The following is a 13,377-nucleotide window of genomic DNA, read 5'->3' as shown; positions in this document are numbered from 1 at the left end:
AGGAAGGAGAGAAAGAGAGAGGTAGGGATGGAGGGAAGGAAGGAGGAAGCAAAGAAGAAAGGAAGGAAGGATGGAAGAGAAGGAGAAAGAATGGGACAAAACAATTTAATTTATAAAATCTCTTTAGCCCAACATAAACTCCATGTAATGCATCCTTAATAAAGTCAAGTTTGGAATTTTCACTTCTTTGCATGTTATCCATGCATGAATGAAACCAACAAATGAAGGATCATAAATAACTAGGTGAATCTGTTTGCATTTGTAGTAATATGTATGCGAATTTTTTTCTCATTTTTATACATCATCAAATAACTATTTACAAACAATTTACATTTAGTTATAAATGTTCTAAAAATTGATGAAACTAAAGGATTTCAATATATTATATAATGTGAATACAAGTATTTTTAATGTTATTAATATTAAAGTCTTCATGTTATATTAATTATGAAAAATTATTATGCATTTTATCAGAAGAATTAGCATCCTCTGATTTTGGTGTCTGTGGGTGTCCTAATAGCAGACCGTAATTAAAATCAAATGAAATATTGATTTGAGATTTCCCCAATTGCTTGATGTAGGCATTCAAAGCTGTAAATTTTCCACTAAGTATTGCATTTATTATGTCCCTGAGGAGCTGGTATTTTGTGTGTTCATTTTTGTTAAATTCCAGAAACTTTCAGATTTCTATTCTAATCTCTTCAGTGCCCCACTGGTCATAAAGCAGTGTGTTGTTCACTCTTCATGGGTTTGACCTTTTTTTTTTTTTTTTTTTTTGCTTTAGCTGTTTAATTCTAAGTTTATTCTGTTGTGGTCTGAAAAGATATGTGAATTCAATTAATTTTCTTTCAATTTGGACAGAATTTCTGTGTGACATAGGATAGGTTCTATTTTGGAGAATCTTCCATGACCTGCTGTGAAGAATGTATATACTGATACTGAATGTATGTTCTGTAGATGTCTGTTAGGGGTAGGTGGTCAATGTAGTTATTTAGGTCTTCAGTTTATTGGTTGAGTTTTTCCAGTATAACCAATTGATGGATGACAATGATGGGTTGAGATGTGTTTTTAGGTTGTGTAGTATTTGGTTGATGATGTAGGGTGGTCCAGGATTCAGGGCATTGATATTTACACTTGTTATATCCTCCTAATTGAGAGTTGCCTTTCTCAACATGTAATGTCTCTTCCTACTAATTTTAATTTGAATTCTATTTTATCTTATTTTAGTAATTCTACTATGGCCTGTTTATGGAGTCCATTTACTTGAAAATTTTATTTCCAGCCTTTCAGTTTGAGTACGTTTGTTTTTGTCAATAAAATGTATCTCTTGTGGACACTGGATGGCTGTGTCTTGTTTTTTGATACTAGTATCTGATCTGTTTTCTAATTGGTAATTTAATTCCATTGATATTGAAAGTTAAGACTGAGAAATATGTTATGTTATAGCCCTGCTGTTAGGAGCTGTGCCTCATCTACTGTTAATATATTTACCTTGTTCTCTGGTAGGGAGCATTTTATATAACCAGATCCTGTTCTTCTTGATCTTCTCTATATAGGGTATATTTAATTAACTTCTACCCTGCTTATTTGGTGGAGATACATTGTTTCAAGTTTTCTTTGTCATGAAATATTTTTATATATCCTTTAAATGTAAAGGAGAGTTTGGCTTGGGACCATATTCACTATTGGTAGTTGTTTACCCTTAGTGTTTGTCATATATTATGCCAGGCTCCCCTTTTTATGCCTAGAAAAGTTGAGCATTTCTTCATGAGTCTAATGACCATTTTTATTTCCTCTTTAGAGAAGTCTCTCTTTAAGTCTTTAGCCCACTTAGTTATCGAGTAGTTGTTTCTTTGAGGATTTGTTGTCAGGTGATTTAATTTTTTGAGTCCTAAGTATAATTTAGATATAAGACCTCATCCGTTTTATGACTCGTGAAGATATTCTCCCAGAACGTGGGCTTTCTATTGATCTTGTTAGCTATGACCTTTGCCTTGCAGAAGCTCTGATGTTTCATGCAATCCCAATTTTCCAAACTTTCTTTGATTTCTTTTGTTTCCAGTTCTCTCTTAAGAAAATTTCGGCTTGTGCTAAAAAGCCCTAGACTTTCTCCTATTCCTTCAGGTAATGTTTTCATGGTGTCTTCTTTTATTTTGAGGTGTTTGATCTATTTGGAGTTGATTCTCCTGCAGGGTATTATATACAGATCTAGCTTTAGTTTTCTACAGGTGTTGAAGCAATTTTGTCAACACCATTTACTCAAAAGGCTGTCTTTCTTCCATTCTAATTTTTAGCCCCCTTGTCAAAGATTACGTGGCTATAGGTCAGTGGGTTTATTTCTGAGTCTTCAGTCTTATTCCATTGATCCTCAGGTCTGTTCTTGTGCCAGTAACAAGCTGTGTTTTACTATGGCTTTTTAGTAGAGTTTGAAATTTGGAACTGATAGTGCTCCAGTGCTGTTCTTTCTGCTATGGATTGGCAAACCCAGAGCTAGCATTATACTTAATGGTGAAAATTTAAAGCCATTTCTTATAAATTCAGGAATGAGATAAAAAGTCTGCTCTCTCCACTACTCTTCAACTTTGTATTAGAATGCTAGCTGGGGCAATAATACAAGATGCAAACTTAAAGGTCTCCAAATAGGGAAAGATGAAGTAAAACTCTCCCTCTTTGCAGATGATATGATCCTGTATTTAAAGAACCACATGGACTCCACTCCCAAATTATTGAGCTCATCAGAAACTTTGGCAAACTAGCCAAGTATAAAATTCACCCTCAGGAATCAATGGCTTTCCTGTATTCCAATAATGTTAAGATTGCGGGTGATATTAGGAAAGCAACCCCTTTTTAAAAGCCACACAAGAAATAAAATATCTAGGAGTTAAGAAGGACCTCTATGAAAGACATTTTCAAAACCTGAAAAAGAAAATGAAAGCAGAACTAAGGAAGTGGGAAACCACCCATGCTCATGGCTTGGGAGGAATAACACCATGAAAATGGCAATACTGCCAAAGGTTATATCCAAATTCAATGTGATACCTACCAATATCCCAATCTCACTCTTCAATGAAATAGAAGTAATCCAAAAATACATATGGAACAATTGAAAACCCAAATAACACTGAGGTTTTTTTAGTGATTCTCATTTTGTATTAACACTTTGATTCTAGAAAGTAATCTACGGATTTTAACTTTCTTCCCTCCCTTTGGATAAAGCTCAAAAAACCCTGCCTCTAACTCCCAAGACACTTAACTCTTAGGTCTGGACAATTGTTCTTAGATAGTGGATTACTTAATTGTATTTTGAACGCATAAAACATGCATATAGAAATCTCACATTTTGATCTCATGAGAAAACAGCCTTTACTCCACTCTCAGATTTATTTCCTGAAATGCATTTTTAAAGAGAATATGTTTTCATTTTTAGATGAAAGGCTTGTAGGAAACTATTTTCATAACCTGGCTCCTCCTCCTGCACCTCAACACCTAAAACACAAATTTCAAAACGCATTTAAAAGAAACAATACAAAAACCAAACACTGGGAATGCTCAGATGCAGAACATTTTACAAAACCCAGAATATAACTCTGCTGTCTGAGGGAGGGGCTCTCTGAATAAATTAACAAACAAACCCAAAAGAGCATCCAGGAGTATCGGATGGGAGTGTCCCTGGCTGCTACTCCATGGACAAGGAGCATGGAATGGCTTCCTAAGCCTGCTGGCGAATGCGTGGGGGAAAGTTTCCTTGCCAGTCTGAGTACAAAAGTTGGCATCACCCTGCTTGGGCCTGTCTTTTTTGTCTTTTCCCCACAGCAGAACAAAATCAACCCCTCCTCCACGGCTGATAAATACTGTACAAACTGATCCACAGAGTGGCATCTGTTCAGTCTGCACTCCTTCCTAGGTGGGTGGACCTTGTCCCGTAGTATGCGTGTACTCCCAGGGGCTGATCCTCATGGACCCGGCCCAAGGGACAGGGGGGTGCTAGATGTGAGTCAGTGGCACTGTGTTATTCATGCAGCAGCTGCCAGGTTGCTGCCCTAGCCCAACAACAGGTGCACCCTGATCTTCTTCCACAGTCCCAGGCGAGGGGTGCTCACAACGGCCCTAGGTGGGCAGGCTTCCAGTAGGATCCTACTTCACCAGAGGGACCAGCATGCCTGATTAAGTGGCTGCAGCCTGAATTAATTATTAATTATTTAATTGTTTAATGGAGCAGTATTTTTGCCAGTTGTGAGGCTTGAACTCTGAGCCTGGGCACTGTCCCTAAGCTCTTCAGCTCAAGACCAGTGCTCTACCACTTGAGCCATAATGCCACTTCCAGCTTTATCTGCTTATGTAGTGCTGAGGAATTGAACCCAGGGCCTCATGCATGCAAAGCGAGCACTCTACCACTGAGCCACCTTCTCAGCCCTGGAGCAGTTTTAAAGAAAATGATTCACATTACTGTATGATATTATTGGAGAGTAACTTTTCTTCCATATGTGCCCAAAGCACAATGAAATGTAAACAGATTTGAACTCACGGTTGGAAGAGTATCCTACATACCACTATAAGTATTGTGACATTTGTCCAAATTGACAGAACAGCTTTCTAGGACCTCTAACCTGCTATTTCATAGACCTTTTGTAGCCACCTTATTTCCCCATACAGGCATGGCCTGGCTTCCTTGCCGCTCCCTGTGCATTTAACAGTTCAGTAATATGCAGTAGGCTCTCTTGTACAGCACCCTGTCACTCTGTTATCCCCCCACAGAACACGTATGCACAATGCTTCAGATTGTAGGCTTAAAAAACATAATTAGGATTCATGAATACTAGATTATATAAAAAACACTAACATTTTAATAAAGTTAGAAAAATAGAATGAGCATTTTATAACCATCAGGACAAAAAAAATACAGGTTTTCCCAGGAATGGGGGAAGGAATCTCTAAATCTAGATTGGCTTCTAAGTTGCCTTCAGAAAAAATTCTGCCTCAGAGTCCTAAAAGGGATTTACTTCCTCATTAAAGACAGGGTTTTCTTCCTGAGTCCAAGGAGGGACAGATTCTAATTTCTCAATTGGAAACTGGATCCCCTTCAGGAGGACAGATTGGTCAGGATATTCTGTGAAGAAAGATTCCCTTTCCTCAACTGAATCTAGATTTTGGACCTCACTTATTGGTTTTCCTGAAGATACACTGGGGTCATTTTCCATTAGCATACATTTACACTGCATACCAAGACATGTCTTTTTTACTTGTTTGGAGCTAATCTAGGTGGATTATCAACATCAATGGAAGATATTCTGGATCATCTTCTTCCTTGGCAGTAAGTGCAGCTACTCCTGCTTCACATGTGGGGTTCAGAACCAGTGGGATGTCCACAGGACTCAAAACCTGCTTGGGCCTTTCTATATATTAAAAAAACACCCTCTATGTTCACATGCCTTCTGGAGATCAGTAATGTTTTCTGATCTCCATGAGTCATCATAAACGACATCACTGATGGGTTCTTTATCTGGAGAACTGCAGGAGCTGCTCTACTGTGATACAAACCTGAGAATGGAAATAGGTACAGGAGTCTTAGAACTCAAGAAGTTAAGGTGTGACAAACTTTCATGAGAATCTAATGGGGGAAGCTGTAGAACTTGAGTTTGGACTGAACACTGATGAGAAGTTAGCATGTTTCTAATGAGTGGCTACTTCCACGTTCCTTCAAAGGAGAACAGATATTACCTGGCAAAGAATATCCATAAAAGGATATTTTGCCAAGCTGGGGAGTACTAAGGGCTCTATGCCCATCCTGCCCATGCCTAAAGACCCAAGTTCCATCCATATTCACCAGCTCTGAGGTTTCTAAACAAGGACTTCTTCCATTTTTTCTTGGTCTCATGGGCCATGCGTTCTTCTAGCTGGTCCAGAAGAATATGTAAGCAGAAGAGCAAGTCTAAAGAGGGCATCTTGAGCTTGACATACTGTGTAAGTTCTTTCAGGGTGTCATGGTTCTTGTTCTCATAGAAATCATCAAGGTAGAAGTCCATCCACATAGGGAAGATGGAACAAACTAGGCTATGGGCAGATTGGTGAGAAGGAAAATGAGAGCCTTTCCTCCCCATCCTGAGCTTTGTACTATAGCCTCTTTCTGGCGGGACTTGCATGTTGTAGGAAGAGACTCCTGCAAGCAGGATGCTCCTCACAACCCACTTCTAGAAATTTCTCAAATATAATCATCTAAAATTCTCCCTATGTTAGGAGGAGAAGGTTGTTTCCCCTCTTGATCTGACTTGCTATACATACCCCCCTCGTCATCCATGAGAGTCCAAAACCACAACCACACCCACACTGTGTAATCTGCTATCCACTGAAGTGCCAAGCCTCAACCCCCTGGTGAAAATCACAACTGGTGTGCAAAGAAGGAAGTTGACTTTGATTCAGACACCTCAAAGATACCCAGTTTTCAAAGACAGAACTTCTCTTTGTGTCAACGTCCACTTACTTCTTCATCTTGTTCATCTTCCTCCCAGTTACGGTAGAAGGATCTGTACCAATGGGAGGAGAGAAGGAAGTTAACTCTATGCTTCTCCTTTTCTGAACTAACAGGACAGACATGGGACTGGTTAAGTCACATATGGTAATGTAAACATAACAGACAAAAAGTAGAGATATGTCTACACAATTTCATGGAAATTCTGTGAGGATGCTTATCAGCATTTGTCCAAATAAATGTCCCATGGCTCATGCCTCTAATCCTACTAATCAGGAGGGTGAGATCTAAGGATCACAGTTTGAACCCAGTCTAGTTTGTAAAATTCTAAAGACACTTATCTTCAATTAACCAGCCAAAGGCCAGACCTGGTATTGGAGCTTAAATGGTAGAGTGATATGAACAGAACAGCACTCAGGCCCCAAGTTCAAGTTCCATTCTTTCTTCCATCTATATTCCTTCAAAGGCCTCCAAGATAGTGATTTCCTAGGTGAGGGTGGATGTTGGGTGACACTGGCTCATTCCTTTAATCCTAGTCTCTCAGCAAGCAAACTGTTAAGGCTCCACTAGCTTCTGAGGAAAATGAAATGTTCTGGCAGGCCACTCGTAAGGAGTTATCCAGGGAGTGCACTTCTTTGTCTCAAGCCAAGCTCCTGTGATAAAACCCCATTGAAACAGTCTCAGAGAGGTACCAAGTATTCCAATAATCTGCCAGGGGGTCTCATCAGTCCTGGATTTGAATGAGGAACACTCACTTTTTAAACAATATCCAGCAACTGCTCCATTGTCTCCCACTCTCTATAGTGGCGGTGGAAGTTTCCAACATAGAAGAGATCACCTTTCTGGTAGGCAGGGATCAGGTCCATTACCAGTATTTCCAACAAGCCTGAGTCCAAGCTCCATATATTATAAGGCACATTCAGGATTTGAGCAGACTCATTGTCACACTAAGGTGGTAAAAAGAATGAATCTTTGAAACATGGAAATGGGAGTACACTTCAAAATGAGTAATAGAGTAATAGGATTGAAAAGTACACAGTAAATATTTTATCAATATACCCATATAAAAACACAAGAAGAAGCCTGTACTGTGGGCTAGAATGAGATTAAATAGGTTTCCTGTCATAGTTACACCTGACCTGAGTTGACTTGTGATTCCCTTTATTTCTTCTTATAAAAAGGCCTGAGACATTGGATTCGTGGTTTGGCACTGATCCAATGTCTGCAGTATCGAGTGAGGCACTCACCCCTCTCATGCCTGGGACCTGATTCTCTTGAACTTTGAAAGCAATACAGGAATGTCTTTCTTGTTTCTGAGCCACAGGCCAAGTGAGCTGGCTAGAGCTGACTGTAAGTTACAGTTGCCTGGGTCTCAGAGTTCCATATTCTATTCCATTGTGAGGGAAGTAGTGTCATCTCTCAGAGCCCAATGATCTAAGCTGCTTACTCACATAAGACCATCCCAAAGAAAAACGGGAGGCTGAAATTTCCCCTCCCACATCACTCTATACAAATGTGGACATTGTCAAATCCCAACATCCTCAGGTAGGCCTAGGAACCAGCATGGTCTCAGCCTCAAGGAAGCTTTCCTAGGTGAGATCCATGCCTTATTCCTTATTTTTCACTATTCCTCTTGTTCTGCAAAAATCATTTTGCCTCTTAGGGCCCTCTCAGCCTGCCATGTGCTTTTTGCATCTACTTCCTAGGACACTGTTTGGTTCATGTTTCCTAATCTTTTGTTTGCTCTTGAAGCCCCTGTGTGCTGTAATCTGCCCAAAAGACAAATACTTAGAGGTGGGAACAATCATAAAAATATTGAAAAAAATTTACACATATAGTCAGACATTTTTACACGTGTACATTTTTTTAAGATAAAAGACTATTTTTGATATTTTTGTCATATTTTATGACAGAGGGGAAGGGGAGAAGGGAAGAGGTGCTGCATTGTCTTCTCATAATTCAATGATTATTTTTTTTGAATGGGTGTCCAGTCGTGGGGCCTGAACTCTGGGCCTGGGCGCTGTCTCTCAGCTCTTCAGCTCAAGGCTACCAATCTATCACTTGAGGCACAGCGCCACTTCTGGATTTTTTCTTTTTTTGCTTACGTGGTGCTGAGGAATTGAACACAGGGCGTCATGCATGCAAGACAAGCACTCTACCACTGAGCCACCTTCCCAGCCCCTCAATGATTATTATTTAAAACTATAGTTGAAGGAATGTAAGATTTAAAGATAAAAACCGTGCTCCTGTTCTTTTTATAAGCTAGTTGTTTATAAAGTATTCCTCACTAAAGTCTTGTCACCTGTGTCTCATGAACTATCCTCCTCCTTCAAAATAATCAAGAAAAACCTTCACAAATAAGTGGGCTGTTGTCCAATCTCTGGATAAGAATTTAAGATACAATATTGCCTGTGACTCTGTGTGTGTACATCTCTGTGGGAGTGTTTGTGTGTGTGTGTGTGTGTGTGTGTGTGTGTGTGTGTGTGTGTGTGTGCCCATTTTTACTTTGACTTGTGGAACCATGTTATCTCAGAAAGCCTCAGGCAACTAATGGGATGAAAAGTTTGTTAGATTTTAAGGCTAAGATTAGGGCTGGGTCTCATTCCTCTTACTGTCTCCGTTGATTTAAAAAAGAAATCCTCCTTTATCTTTAAAACATACCCAGGAAGAAGTAGGTTATTACCCTACCAGAGAGAAAAGAGGCTGTGACCCTGAAGTGCTTAAGGCAATTCAGCAATAACCTTGCCACTAATATCCACTGTGGGAGTAGAGAGGGTTATTAGATATCACTAAAAGAATGTCCCACATGATCTTATTTTGTAGTAGATATCAACAGGGAAGCATTCTCAGGTGATGGAGTCAAGCAGGAGTTCAGTCTATTTTACTGCAGTGGAGGTGGTCTGAGTGATGATGTGGATTTCCTCCAGGTGACTGTCAGGCTGTCGTTGAACTTTACCCATTAGGGTGTGCAGCAGCAGCAGCAACAGCAGCAGCAGCACAGGGTCTCTAAGTGGCTCCAAGGGACAGTCACACCTCGTGCTGAGCTGCAAATTCCTACACAACCTGGTTAAGGACACATGGCATAGGCTTGGCAGGCTGTGACCCCACTAGATTTTAAAACTATTTAGACAATAGCCCAGGACAATTTACCAAGCTGACAACATTTTAAATTTGATAGTTCTTTTAATAGGGCTAGGATTTTCTAGGCAGATATACAGGGCTCAGGCCTGTACTATTATTTCCCATGTCTTTTCCTTCTGTCTGTTTTGCCACATTTTAAAAAAAGTGAATCTGGTCCCTTGTTCTTAAAAGGGATGTTGGGCAAAGATTCAGCTTCTGTCACTTCTTCAAGCTGACTCAGGGATGTTGATCCTAGTTAGCCAGGAACCTATAAACATAGCCTATTTTACAAAGAGGTTATCAGGGTTAAATGTCATTAAGAACAATATTTTAACTTTTAACAAATGCACAGACCTTTTTTCTGGCTACAGCAGTGGAGCTTATTTAGACTTCTAGTTTACAAAAGGATCTTTCTGGATGGCATAGGAATGTGATCTCTAGTAATCCTAACAATGCCTCAGTTACCTATGTAGGCCTTCAGACTGATATCAATAGAAACACACTCTCAGGTTTACAAAGTTTTTTTCCTGAGCAGATGAATTTCATGTAGCTGGCATCAGCTCAAAATTTACTGCCAATTAGAGTTTTTGGCACATACAGGGGTTGGGATCAAAACTATCTTCCACATTTTAAAACCTTAACTTTTTAGTACTATCACAGATGACTGAAGAGTTCCTGTCCCTTACAAGGTAGATAGACATAGACAGTAGGCATGCTTACAAACTATGTTCTGATGAACTCCTGGCTCTGACCAATTTTTGAAAAGCCACACACAAATGACTCTAGGATCTGACATTATTTCTGCCATACAAGCAGTGGCTTATGGTGTCTGGATGCTCCTCCATTGTTTTCATCCCAGGAGTGTCTTCTCCACACTGGGAAAAATGCCTCATTGGCATTTCCCTTAGTTAGTTGCTAAACTTGAACTCGGGGCCTGAGTGCTGTCCCTCAGATCTACAGCAGGCTATCGCTCTGCCACTTTGAGTCCTAAAGAAACTCTGCTTGCTCTTTCAGCCATCTTTTGGCTGAGTAGAAGTGACAGTTTCACAAGGACCTTTTTCTGCCTGGGCTGGCTTGGAACCAGTTTGTAGATCAACAATTCTCATAAAAGGCCACTCTCATCCACTTAAAAGCAACAAGGTGTTCAACATAGAAGTGTCTTTTAAGCATGTTCTTACCTGAAAAGTACTAAGAGCCAAAGTTACATCTGATAAACTTACAAGAATCCTCACTCCTTTTTGTGGACCTGCTAGGAACTGTTACAAAAAAAAAACCTATGAGAGCAAACTGAAATAGGAATTAAGCAATTATTTTGGTAATCCTAATTTTTCCTTTAGCATTTTGAGGTAAATGTTTAGAACGTTTTTACTTTTAAACTTTATATCCAGAAATCAATTCCTAATTTGTTATCTCCGTTTTAATATTCTATACTTTAGTTTTTAGTTGCATTTTGAAAAATCCCTTGACCTCTCAAGGCTAGGTGTCACTCATTTTCTCTTGGATGCTTGTTTTAAAACAGATACACATGAAAACTTTTAAACTCAAATAAGAATTTTTTCTTATTGCAAAAATTACAATCACAATCACTGTACCAAGAAGCTAGACTTAACACCATTTAAAAAAAAATATCCAATAGCAGAATATCATTGAGAACAAATCACATTATATAAATAAACTTTTTAATCCTTTTTAAAGGCCTTCTTAATTTTAATTTTAACATATCCAAGGGACAGTTTTAGCAATGATAATCCGATCATTACATCATTCAGTTTTACCATCATGTTTCCAGTGTCTATCTGAAGGTAAGGTACAAAATAAAGATGAGCCACTTTGCCCTTCCTGTGTAATGGGCACGCACCCAATCCAACTCTTTAGGGTTATATGAACTGCATTTGTGCCAGCTTGCCCTCTTTCACCATGCATGGTTCCACTGTGCATGACCAGCTGAACTGCACTTCTGCATGTTCACCCTTCACTCCTAAAGATAGTTCTTCTCTTGTCTTCTAAGTTTCTCCTTGTTGTTAAGCCAGATATCTTTATTACAGTGTAAATAGACTTATGCATTCTAAAATACCAGATTTTCTAATTTTCAAGTTAAAGAATCCTTAAAATCCATTTAAAACAAAGTGAAAATTCTTTAAAAAAATTTTTGGTAGTGTCCAAACGTCATAACCTTTTGAATTTTAAATTTTGAACTAACCCAATTGTTACAGAATGCTGAAAATGTCTATCTTCAACATATTACCAAACACATACAAAACATACTCACACAGATATTTAAGCATGCAAAAATAAAAACAACTTTTACTTACATTTTCTAAAATTTTCAAACAAAAATTTAAGACAATATTTCTTTTAAACTAAGTATCTTTGTTGAGTTTCATTTTTCAAGGGCTTGCTTTACAAAGGCATTTCTCCAATTAGTCTTTTGAATCCCTTCTGTTGGAGGAATGCTGGGGGGATGGTCACGTGAAACTAAACTGGCCTGATTTTTATCCAATTTTATACAAGAGCAGTTTACATTGTCAGGACTAGCTGACAGCCTTCTCTGTGACTGAGCTCAGCTGGAGGCTGGAGCTTTTATTTCCCCAGAGATGTTCAAATAAATAACAAAATCACAAAAACCAAAAACCCACATTAAAGCTCGTACCAATTCTAAAACAGAACGAGACAACTCAACACCCAAAGGCTGAGTTTATCCCTACCAGAACTCTGTGCCGTTCTCACTCAGCAAGCTGAATCCAGAGTCTGCTGAATGAGCATGCTACTCTCACCCAGAACTTCCCTACCTCAAGAAACAGAACAGAGAACAATCAGGTCTCAGTGAATGGGGTGATGTCTCACCAACTTTTGTTGACCCAGGGGCCTTCCAAAGTGGAAGAGAAGTCCCAGTCATTTTGGAACAAGGGAAATAAGTCCCTAGCGGCCATCCCCTCAGACTGACAGATTTTCCCCCATATTCAGACCCTCCTGGGCCAAGGACAAAGGCTAATATAAACTCCAAATGACAAGCAGAACACTCAACACAAAGAATTTACAAAGACACACTGCATCATTGTAAATTGTAAACAAGAAAGTGCCGAACTACATACGGAGAGTTTCCCCCAAAATGGAAAACTTCCCAATACAGATGGAAAACTTCCCACAAAATGTCTGCATGAAAGTGCGAGACTACAGACAGAAAATTTCCCAAAAATATCTGTACTAAACAGCAATCTACCAAGAGGGGTATGGGGACATCTTCTCAAAGAACCCCGTTGGCAGTCTTATAGCGCGTCTACCAAGAGTCCTTGCCAACCAGAATACAGACCCTGTGGGAAACCAGAATTACAGATACAGAAATTACAGGCAACCAAATATGCAGAACAGCAGTGCCTTGACTTAACAGCTGTTTTTGTTTTTTGATTCTCTGTGGTGGGGCGTCTGGATGGTTTTATGAGGGAGATTCCACATGAACCCCCAGAAATGTTGTACAGACTTGAGACGCCCAAAAGACCCCCAGAGACCACGACCAATATGAACAGCATAAGAGTCTTTTATTTGCAAGCTCAAGCTGGTCTTCTGTGCACTCACTAACCGGTGATAATAAGAATCCCTGAGCACAACATCAGCACAGTTTTATAGTACTGAACAAACAAATTTAGGGAATTTTCACACAAGCAGTTACATGATTGGTTTGAGTCCACCCAAACCACACTGCCTTTTCTCTGAACTATTGGTATGTACTGTTCCTGGAACACTTGGGAAAGTGTTTTGATTTCTTAAGGGTGGGCAGGGTTGGTGGCAACCTG

At 39.4% G+C, this 13,377-nt stretch overlaps 1 long non-coding RNA gene across 1 annotated transcript; it reads right to left on the bottom strand.

Annotated features, from left to right (window-relative positions):
- Nucleotides 1–4,892: 4,892 nt before the first annotated feature.
- Nucleotides 4,893–7,815, bottom strand: LOC138822606 (uncharacterized). Its single transcript, XR_011370579.1, has 4 exons — nucleotides 7,714–7,815; nucleotides 7,222–7,413; nucleotides 6,479–6,521; nucleotides 4,893–5,538 (listed from the first exon to the last, which is right to left on the bottom strand). It is a non-coding gene; the product is annotated as an uncharacterized lncRNA (long non-coding RNA).
- Between the last annotated feature and the right edge of the window lie 5,562 nt (nucleotides 7,816–13,377).

The sequence above is a fragment of the Dipodomys merriami genome, unplaced genomic scaffold, assembly GCF_024711535.1.
Source record: "Dipodomys merriami isolate MVZ:Mamm:240054 unplaced genomic scaffold, mDipMer1.0.p SCAF_1129, whole genome shotgun sequence".
Lineage (NCBI taxonomy): Eukaryota > Metazoa > Chordata > Mammalia > Rodentia > Heteromyidae > Dipodomys > Dipodomys merriami.
Note: the sequence above shows the minus strand (reverse complement) of the source record. Positions and strands in the feature narration are given on the sequence as shown.